The sequence below is a fragment of the Xenopus tropicalis genome, chromosome 8 (genome assembly GCF_000004195.4).
Source record: "Xenopus tropicalis strain Nigerian chromosome 8, UCB_Xtro_10.0, whole genome shotgun sequence".
Taxonomy (NCBI): Eukaryota; Metazoa; Chordata; class Amphibia; order Anura; family Pipidae; genus Xenopus; species Xenopus tropicalis.
The window spans coordinates 121,994,585-122,003,592 of NC_030684.2; the positions used below are offsets into that span (position 1 = coordinate 121,994,585).

The 9,008-nt window shown below is 36.3% G+C and overlaps 1 pseudogene; it reads left to right on the plus strand.

The window, feature by feature from the left end:
- The first annotated feature begins 5,938 nt into the window (after positions 1 to 5,938).
- LOC100497403 lies at positions 5,939 to 6,528 on the plus strand (annotated as a pseudogene).
- Positions 6,529 to 9,008: the final 2,480 nt, after the last annotated feature.

Consider the following 9,008-nt stretch of genomic DNA (forward strand, 5'->3'; position numbering starts at 1 on the left):
TTCAATGCTGGATTTTTCTGGAGAATTTCTATTAACTGATGCATTTCTTTTTTTTTTTTTTAAAAAACAGGTTTTCCCATGACAGTATTCCTTTTAAAGATTTGGGTCCTCATTTATTAACAAAGGACAAAGTGAAACAATCTCAACAATGTGCCACCATTAATTTTATCCTCCGTTCATTCCTTTACCCAGTGACTGTGAGTGCACCTCAGAATTGTTTGCCTGCTGCTAGACACAAATTGGGAAATAGCAAAAAAGTTACCTCCGCTTTACCCATTTGTAAATGACATGCAGTTTGTATAGGAGTTAATATGCTCATCTGATATTTTGACTATGGAGGATCTACAGTAGGCTGTGGCAGATAGTCCCTAGTACCAAATAGGTAACATCTGGAGTACAGTATAACAGACCATTCTGCTAAGCATTACTTTCATCCCTTCATTACCTTGTCATCCCTTTGCTCTTTTTCATAATTATGAAAGCCAATTAGAATACAAATAACACATGGGATTTATGATAAGTATTTGTAGAACATAAATTTCAGGGAATTCATTTAGTTGGTAAACAAGAACTAGAGCAAGTCAAGGTACACTATGTTATTTTTGAATCTGCAAAGATCTCACATACAGTATACACTTATACATAGACGGAATCCTAGTATACAATCAATACATTGAATCAAACTAAGCATGTTCAAATAATCTTTTACCTTAGGGCTACTAAAAACATTCAAACAATACAACATGGAATTGTTTTGTCATCAGCCTACATATATGCTAGCTTTGTTTAAATAGGACATAATGGAAAATGGCATTGTTGTATTTTGGATAGTGGGGCAGGTTATTAAACATCATGTTTTTCAAAGAGGTAACAATGCTTACAGCTCATAACAAAATATTTTTACATTTTTCTAAGCTGTTGGATATAATTCTTACTCTGAAAAGAATTTTTAAACCCCACATTATATTTACATTGGTGATGTACAATTTGGATGGGTATTGCTGAGATGTGGGAGTTCTAGCATCTTATTAAAATTAATGTGTTAAGAAGCCTTAAGTCCAGTTTTGGTTGGGCTGCTTAACTGATTTCAACTATACAGCCTGACCATAGGGAAGTTCCAAGTGATAATCCTGCAATCCTATTGGATTGGGGATTATTGGTCTATGGGATTGTTTTTATTGATCAGCAGAAACAAGTGGAGTTGCATTTCTTTGACTTCTTTGATTTGACTTCCTACTGTTCCTTTTTTTTGGGTGTTATATAATATGCAATGTAGGTGACTAATTCCACCCCCTTTCTTCTGCATTCACACTGCATTGCACACTTACGCATTTGACAAAATGACCAATTTATTTTTCTGTAGGCATTTCAGTAGCTATTTGTTCACCAAAACATATATTAACTAATGAATCAAAATTGATATACTGTATATTGGAATCCAGCCCAGAGTTCTGTTATGGACTCTCATTTATCAGGGTTGGTGCCACAAGGCTGGCAGATCCCCATGTGGTACTGTGTTACCAATACTTATAGAGGGAACAAGATCACAACTAGGAAATTATCTACGTGTAAGCTGAACATTTATACTGATACAAAATGTTTGGACAGATAATAAGAATTCTAAACAATATGAGTAGAGAAAATCAGACTTGATTTATGACAAATTGATTATACCAAACAAATTTGATTACCTTTTATGAGGAGGTTAGTAGTAAGTTGGGTCATAACTACTCATGTAAAATATTTAAAGTTTTCTAAAGTGTTTTGTCCAATATAAAAGAATGATGCATAAAATAAGGGACCTTTGGCTAGAGAAGATGGTTTGTATTTAGTAAAATGATGCTGTGAGTTGGCAATGTTTTAACATTTTACTGGCCAAGCACTTACTGTTATGTTCTTTGCCTGGACCCTAACATTCTTGTAACCTGTCTACATGACTTGTGGATGAGGCACATGACCGCTAATTACACTAATCAGGTATTTTGTTCAGTTATGGATTTGCCTCATGTTATTTGATTTTTAGTAAATTAATGATTACATTTGTAGTCATGTATTGTTATTCATTATTTGCTTCTTTTTTAGCAAAGCTTTGTGGTTTGTTGAATATTAGAAATTTCATAGAAAACACCAACTTTTTGTAGTATTAACTGTATTTTGCAGTACACAGACATATTCACCCCCCTTTATACAGTACAGGTATGGGACCTGTTATCCAGAATGCTCGGGACCTGGGGTTTGCCATATAAGGGATCTTTCTGTAATTTAGATCTCCATAACTTAAGTCTGCTAAAAATCATTTAAACATTGAATAAACCCAATAGGCTTGTTTTGGCTCCAATAAGGGGTAATTATATCTCAGTTGGGATCAAGTACAGGTACTGTTTTATTATTACAGAGAAAAGGGAATCATTTAACCATGAAATAAACCCAATAGGGCTGTTCTGCCCCCAATAAGGGGTAATTATATCTTAGTTGGGATCAAGTACAGGTACTGTTTTATTATTACAGAGAAAAGGGAATCATTTAACCATTAAATAAACCCAATAGGGCTGTTCTGCCCCCAATAAGGATAAATTATACCTTAGTTGGGATCAAGTACAGGTACTGTTTTATTATTACAGAGAAAAGGGAATAATTTAACCATGAAATAAACCCAATAGGGCTGTTCTGCCCCCAATAAGGGGTAATTATATCTTAGTTGGGATCAAGTACAGGTACTGTTTTATTATTACAGAGAAAAGGGAATAATTTAACCATGAAATAAACCCAATAGGGCTGTTCTGCCCCCAATAAGGGGTAATTATATCTTAGTTGGGATCAAGTACAGGTACTGTTTTATTATTACAGAGAAAAGGGAATCATTTAACCATTAATAAACCCAATAGGGCTGTTCTGCCCCCAATAAGGGGTAATTATATCTTAGTTGGGATCAAGTACAGGTACTGTTTTATTATTACAGAGAAAAGGGAATCATTTAACCATTAAATAAACCCAATAGGGCTGTTCTGCCCCCAATAAGGGGTAATTATATCTTAGTTGGGATCAAGTACAGGTACTGTTTTATTATTACAGAGAAAAAGGAAATCATTTTTAAAAATTAGAATTATTTGCTTATAATGGAGTCTATGGGAGATGGCCTTTTAGTAATTCGGAACATTCTGGATAACGGGTTTCCGGAGAAGGGATCCCATACCTGTATTTCATTTTGGTGCCTTAGTGATGGGCGAAATTATTCGGCATGCATGGATTCGCAGCCAATTTCTGCGTTTCTTACTTCCTAATGACATGTGGGAGATAAGATGCCTTTAAATGCAAGCTTAGAGGTTTCCTGACATTTATCAAAATCACCTCAAATTTCATGAAAGCCATTTTGTAGTATGTAAATCCAAAATGTGTTGTACTTTCCAGAAATATATGGTGTTTACTTGAACGTTTACAATCCAAAAAAAATGCAGGCATTCATTGATTTTTCACTATATGAAGTGACAGCCATAATAGTTTTAAGAAGACATATTGGATAAATGAAAAAACTCTAATTTTGTAGGCAATTATGGATAATATATGGTGCTGGTTTCACATTGCGCTAAAATTGAACTGCAAAAACGGCCCCTTTATTGGAGCTCTCTATAGATCCTCTCAGGTCTCTGTCCGTGTTTCAAATGAGGGGTGGGCGTGTTCTTACGGTCTCTGCCAGAAGCACAGTAGAAGGGGGAGAGCCAATCACAGCCCTGCAGTCACACAAGCAAAGACAGTCTTCAGTTCCCTATCAGGTCAGCCTAGCTGCTGATTGGTCCCTATCCTACAGTGCCTGTACTAAGTGCCACCACCCCCCCTGCACATACAGAGAATTCAGCCAGCAGGAAGTGGAACAGGTGGGCAGGACTAATAGGGTCTTGGTGGAATTTCTCAATAAATCAGTCCGAAACACAACTTTTTAAAGCACGATCCTTTTATAGTTAGAGTATAATTCACTGGTGCATTCTTAATTTTTATATGATAAATTTAAATGCACTATTTTATCTAAATGCAATAGACATTGCTTATCCTATGAAAATTAGCATAGCCCTAGCATTTATATTGTGAATCTTTTATCTCTGTGCCTTATGACATGTGCAACGTAAAATGCTGTACAATGAATTCTAAATTAAATTTTAAAAAAAGTGCTAATTTTAATGAAGCTTTTCAATTCGGTAGTTTGGTGTTGAATAATTCATTTGGAATTTCTCAGAATGTGTACTTTCCAAAAATGTATAGAGTTGTGAGTAAATTTATTGTTTACAGCGCTTATGGCTTGCAATATAAAGTATGTTTTTTTGTCAATTTGTTACTGTGCTACTGTGACCTTTTCTTATGTATACAAGGAACCTGACAGCTTGCACCACCTTGCTTCTCTTTAGGTATGGATCAAGTTTTGCTTAAGACTAGCCTGTAAAATAGAATGACACAAAACTATTATTCAAAAGAACCATGTCAAAGCATATCTGAAATTTTGCAGAAAAAAAGGAGCAAGCCTGTTCCAATATAGCAAAATGTTTATGATTGGATGAGACCAAAACCGAGCACCTTGGACAAAGTTCAAAGCAATTTATGCGGTTTAAATTTACCAATGCCCATACATAAAAAAACATTCCTACAGTGAAGTAGGCTGATAGCACCATGCTTGGGCTGCTTTGTATCAGCTGGGTCTGGGCATCTTGCTATACCAGAATGAAGAAAAATGGTACAAAATACAGGTATCCAGCTGTGAATCCATGAAACCTGACAATTCAGGTGCACAGGTATCATCATCTGGCTAACCACAATATTATGGAGCATTTCTGCCAAGAAAAATGGGCCAAATAGTGTGCAAAACTGTGGAAACTGAATGCTTATGCCAACACCGCATTTCACTTTTAATTTTTAACATAAAATATTGTCACATAAACAATGAAATTTGAAATTCAGTACTTTGGAATAAAATGAATGTCACCCACTCTCCTTGTGTTCTGAGTCGCAAATAGTTCCCATAGACCTTAAACTAGTGTCTCTAGCATGAGATTTGTTATCAAAGACAGTTCACCCTAGGCCAGCTCCTCCTTCTAACACAGGTTTCAGAGCTTGGACAAGTCTTTTTAAAAATGTATTATTGAGACTGAGGAAAGTAAGGTGTCTATCCATGTTTGAAGATGGCACTAAATACTACAGTAGTGGTATCCGAGTTTGCAGAGAAATAGCAGTTGAGGTTCAGTGTGAATATATGTAATAAATGTAGAATTATGCCCATAGCAACAAATAAAATTTTATTGTCTAAAAGATATCACACTTAATGCATATCAGTGATAGGAACGGAATAATGGAAAATAAACCTAGATGCAGAAGGATGTGCCAGACAAATACTACAAATACAAACACAAGGTTAGCATGTATAGAAAATACTTTTGTACCTCTCACCTCTCTTCTTTGAATTAAATCATGAAGTGTACTACTGTTCTACTGTTGAATCTAAGGAGAAGTCAGTTCATTTTGTAAACCACTACAAGTAGTTCACAACAGTAGTATCAACAACCATTTTGCTCATCACAGTTGCTTTTTCCTGCCAGCATTGGAGAAACTTATGGGTAACCAAACTGTCGTCTCTGAGTTTTTCCTTGTTGGATTCTCTGACATTCCACAATGGAACATGCTCCTCGTCTTGGCATTCACTTTTTCCTATATATGGACTCTTTCTGGAAATACTTTTATTCTCTCTTTAATCATATTTGACTCTGGTTTGCACACTCCTATGTATTTCTTTTTGAGTAATCTGTGTGTTTTGGATATTTGCTGCATTTCGGTTACAGCCCCTCAGTTCTTGTACATGTTTTACCATTTGCATTATAGTGTTTCCTTTTCAAATTGTATTACTCAAGTGTATTTTTACCTTGCCTTCACAAATGTTCAGTTCTTTCTCCTCCCAGTTATGGCTTATGACCGCTATAGGGCAATCTGTAACCCACTGAGATATCATGTCTTCATGAGTAAGAGAGCCTGTGTCTCCCTTGCTGTAGGAACATGGGCCTTTGGTTTTATTAACACTTTATCCTACAGAATTTCCCACCTTATATACTGCATATCTCCTGTGATCAACCATTTCTTCTGTGACCTTACAGCTGTCATGAAACTATCTTGTAGTGACACTTCCACTATTGAACACTTCACTTTTATTGAAGGAGTTCTGTGTGGTTTCCTGCCTCTTTCCTTACAGTGGCTTCCTACATCTACATTATTCGCAGCATAATGAAGATACATTCTATTAAAGGAAGGAGAAAAGCGTTCTCAACTTGTTCTTCACATCTAACAGTTGTTACACTTTTTTATGGAACAATTATCTTCATGTATGTTAGACCTACCTCTAAGTATTCACCTGCCCAAGATAAGCTCTATGCGGCATTCTATACAACTGTTATTCCAATGATGAACCCCCTAATATATAGTATGAGGAACAGAGATGTTAAAGTTGCTTTTAGAAAGATGATACGTGATGTCACTTGGTTTTCAAAAAAGATGTAATTACACAAATAAAACAAATGTTACTTCCATTTTTTTTATTTTATCATATTATATAGAGCTATATTTTAATAGCTGGGCCAAAGGGGTATTTACCCAATCCTTACCAAAGTCAGTGATTCACTTCGGTTGTGCTCCTCTTTATTGTACTGCAAGCAACCTGCAATATAAATGCGTGCCTTTTTAACGGATAGCTAGCCAAGCCTTTTTCCATGGATGTGGGTGCTTCCATTTAGGAGGATAAATGTCTGAGATATTATTGGTTGATGTGGGCTGGATATTCTAAGGTCAGCCACCTGCATAATCCAATAGCATATCAGTAATTTATATCCAGAGAGCTTTAGATGGGATTACAAACCTTAGTGGATTATACAAAGCATCTTTAAAATATCATTAATAGTGATAAGTAAAAATGTTCCCTATGTTTTGCCATGAAAAAGTGCCTTTAGACTCCAATGGGTGCAAAAAAAAATAAAAGTTGCGTGGAATGTATAAAATTGCCATGAAAAAATGCCCCATTGAAGCTCATCAGTAATCATTACTGCCATCATTTTTAGGAGCTGGTGAATATTATAAAAGTCTTTTTTTTACTGTTTTAGCACTAGTTCCAATAAAACTGTCATATAATACTTACATCAGCGGTCCCCAACCTTTTTGCACCAAGGACCGGTTTCAAACAAGAGAATTTTTCCAAGGACCGGTTTCAAACGAGAATTTTTCCAAGGACAACACAAAACACAACACATTAGATATATAGCTGCATTGCTATGTGAAGGCTGATCATATAAAATTGCTAAGGGGCCCTGTGGGCTATAGGGGCTTCTAGATGGAAAAATATGGGGTTACTGGCCTGTCTAGTGATCCCCTTTTCTACATTTCTAAGAACAGTCTCAGGTTTGGTGGATTGTTAGCTGTAAAGCCTCCAGACTGGCAAAATCCACCACCTGTCATGTAACCACAGCCAGGATCAGAGACGGCCCAGGGAAACACAGCACATGGCCTGCCACTGGTCCGCGGCGCATTGGTTGGGGAACCCTGACTTACATATTTAATTTGGGATTTCCTGCATTGTGGAAAAATTGCAATTTTAAAATAAATATGCCCCTTAATGTGTGGCTTGCAGATATTTTAGTTAGTCAGCTTAGTTTTTTTTTGTAGTACAGGTATGGGATCCATTATCCGGAAAACCGTCATGCAGAAAGTTCCGAATTACGGGAAGGCCGTCCCCCATTGACTCCATTATAAATGATTTCCTTTAAAAATGATTTCCTTTATCTCTGTAATAATAAAACAGTTACTTGTACTTGATCCCAACTAAGATATAATTAATCCTCATTGGAAGCAAAACAAGCCTATTGCGTTTAATTACTCTTTTAGTATGGAGATCCAAATTACGGAAAGATCCCTTATCCAGAAAAGCCCCGGTCCCAAGCATTCTGGATAATGGGTTCCATACCTGTACTGTTTTTAAGCAAAAGGTGGAAAGGTATGACCCTGTCTGCTGGAACTATACACTTCATACATACGGATGCCATTACTTATTGGTCATGCTTTTGGATACCTCTATGTTTAATAATATGTGCATAAAATAGCTTAAAGCAAAGTCCAAAGTGAAAATAAAAGCTTCTGGGTTTAGCGTTTGAATGTGCTCCTTTCTCACTTACTGACCATTCCCTTATCAAAGGTTGTTTGCTCTTTGATTCCCGGGTATTTCCCAACATTCTCAGTTGAATAACCAGGACATTTTAAGCAATGCGAATGGTCACCCAAGCCTAGTCCAAAATTCATCTTTTGTTAAGCCCTACCCCTTTTTAGGCCAGCAAATCAGTGCTGTCTTTTCTAAATAGAAATGGTTGAAAGAGAAATTGTGAATGTATCATTTACTATGTGATGAGCGAATCTGTCCTGTTGTGATTCGCCCGGAAAATTCTCGAAATGATAGTAAAATTTGTGAAATGGCGAAAAAACTGTGAAACAGGTTTGCCGCACACGTCTTTTTTTGTTGCGCGCGGCTTTTTTTTGTCATGCACTGTATTTTTGCCTATTTTAGATGCAACCATGCCTATTTTTTACATGACCATGCCCATTTTTGACGCAATTGCACCTGTTTTTGACGCAAAGCACGCATTTTGATGCAAATTTTGTTGAAGTTTCGCAAAACAATTCACCAATGGCGAAATGCAGAAATTCACTGCGAATCCATGCATGGCGGAAAAACGGGCTCATCACTATTTACTATAATTGCAGCACTTACTAGAACACCTTTTAAGATGGCCTGTGATCTATCAGGGATATCTTTTTAAAGCTTTAGAGCAAGCACAGTACTTTAAATAGGGTTGTCACTTAAGGCCTTTAAAAGTCTATACATCTACACATCTTAATTTGCACTTTATTTTAAAAGGGTTAAAACCTACTGGTGAAAGTAGTAATTTAAGTTTTCATATCACTAATAAAGGACTCAAAATACAACCGTAGGATCCCAG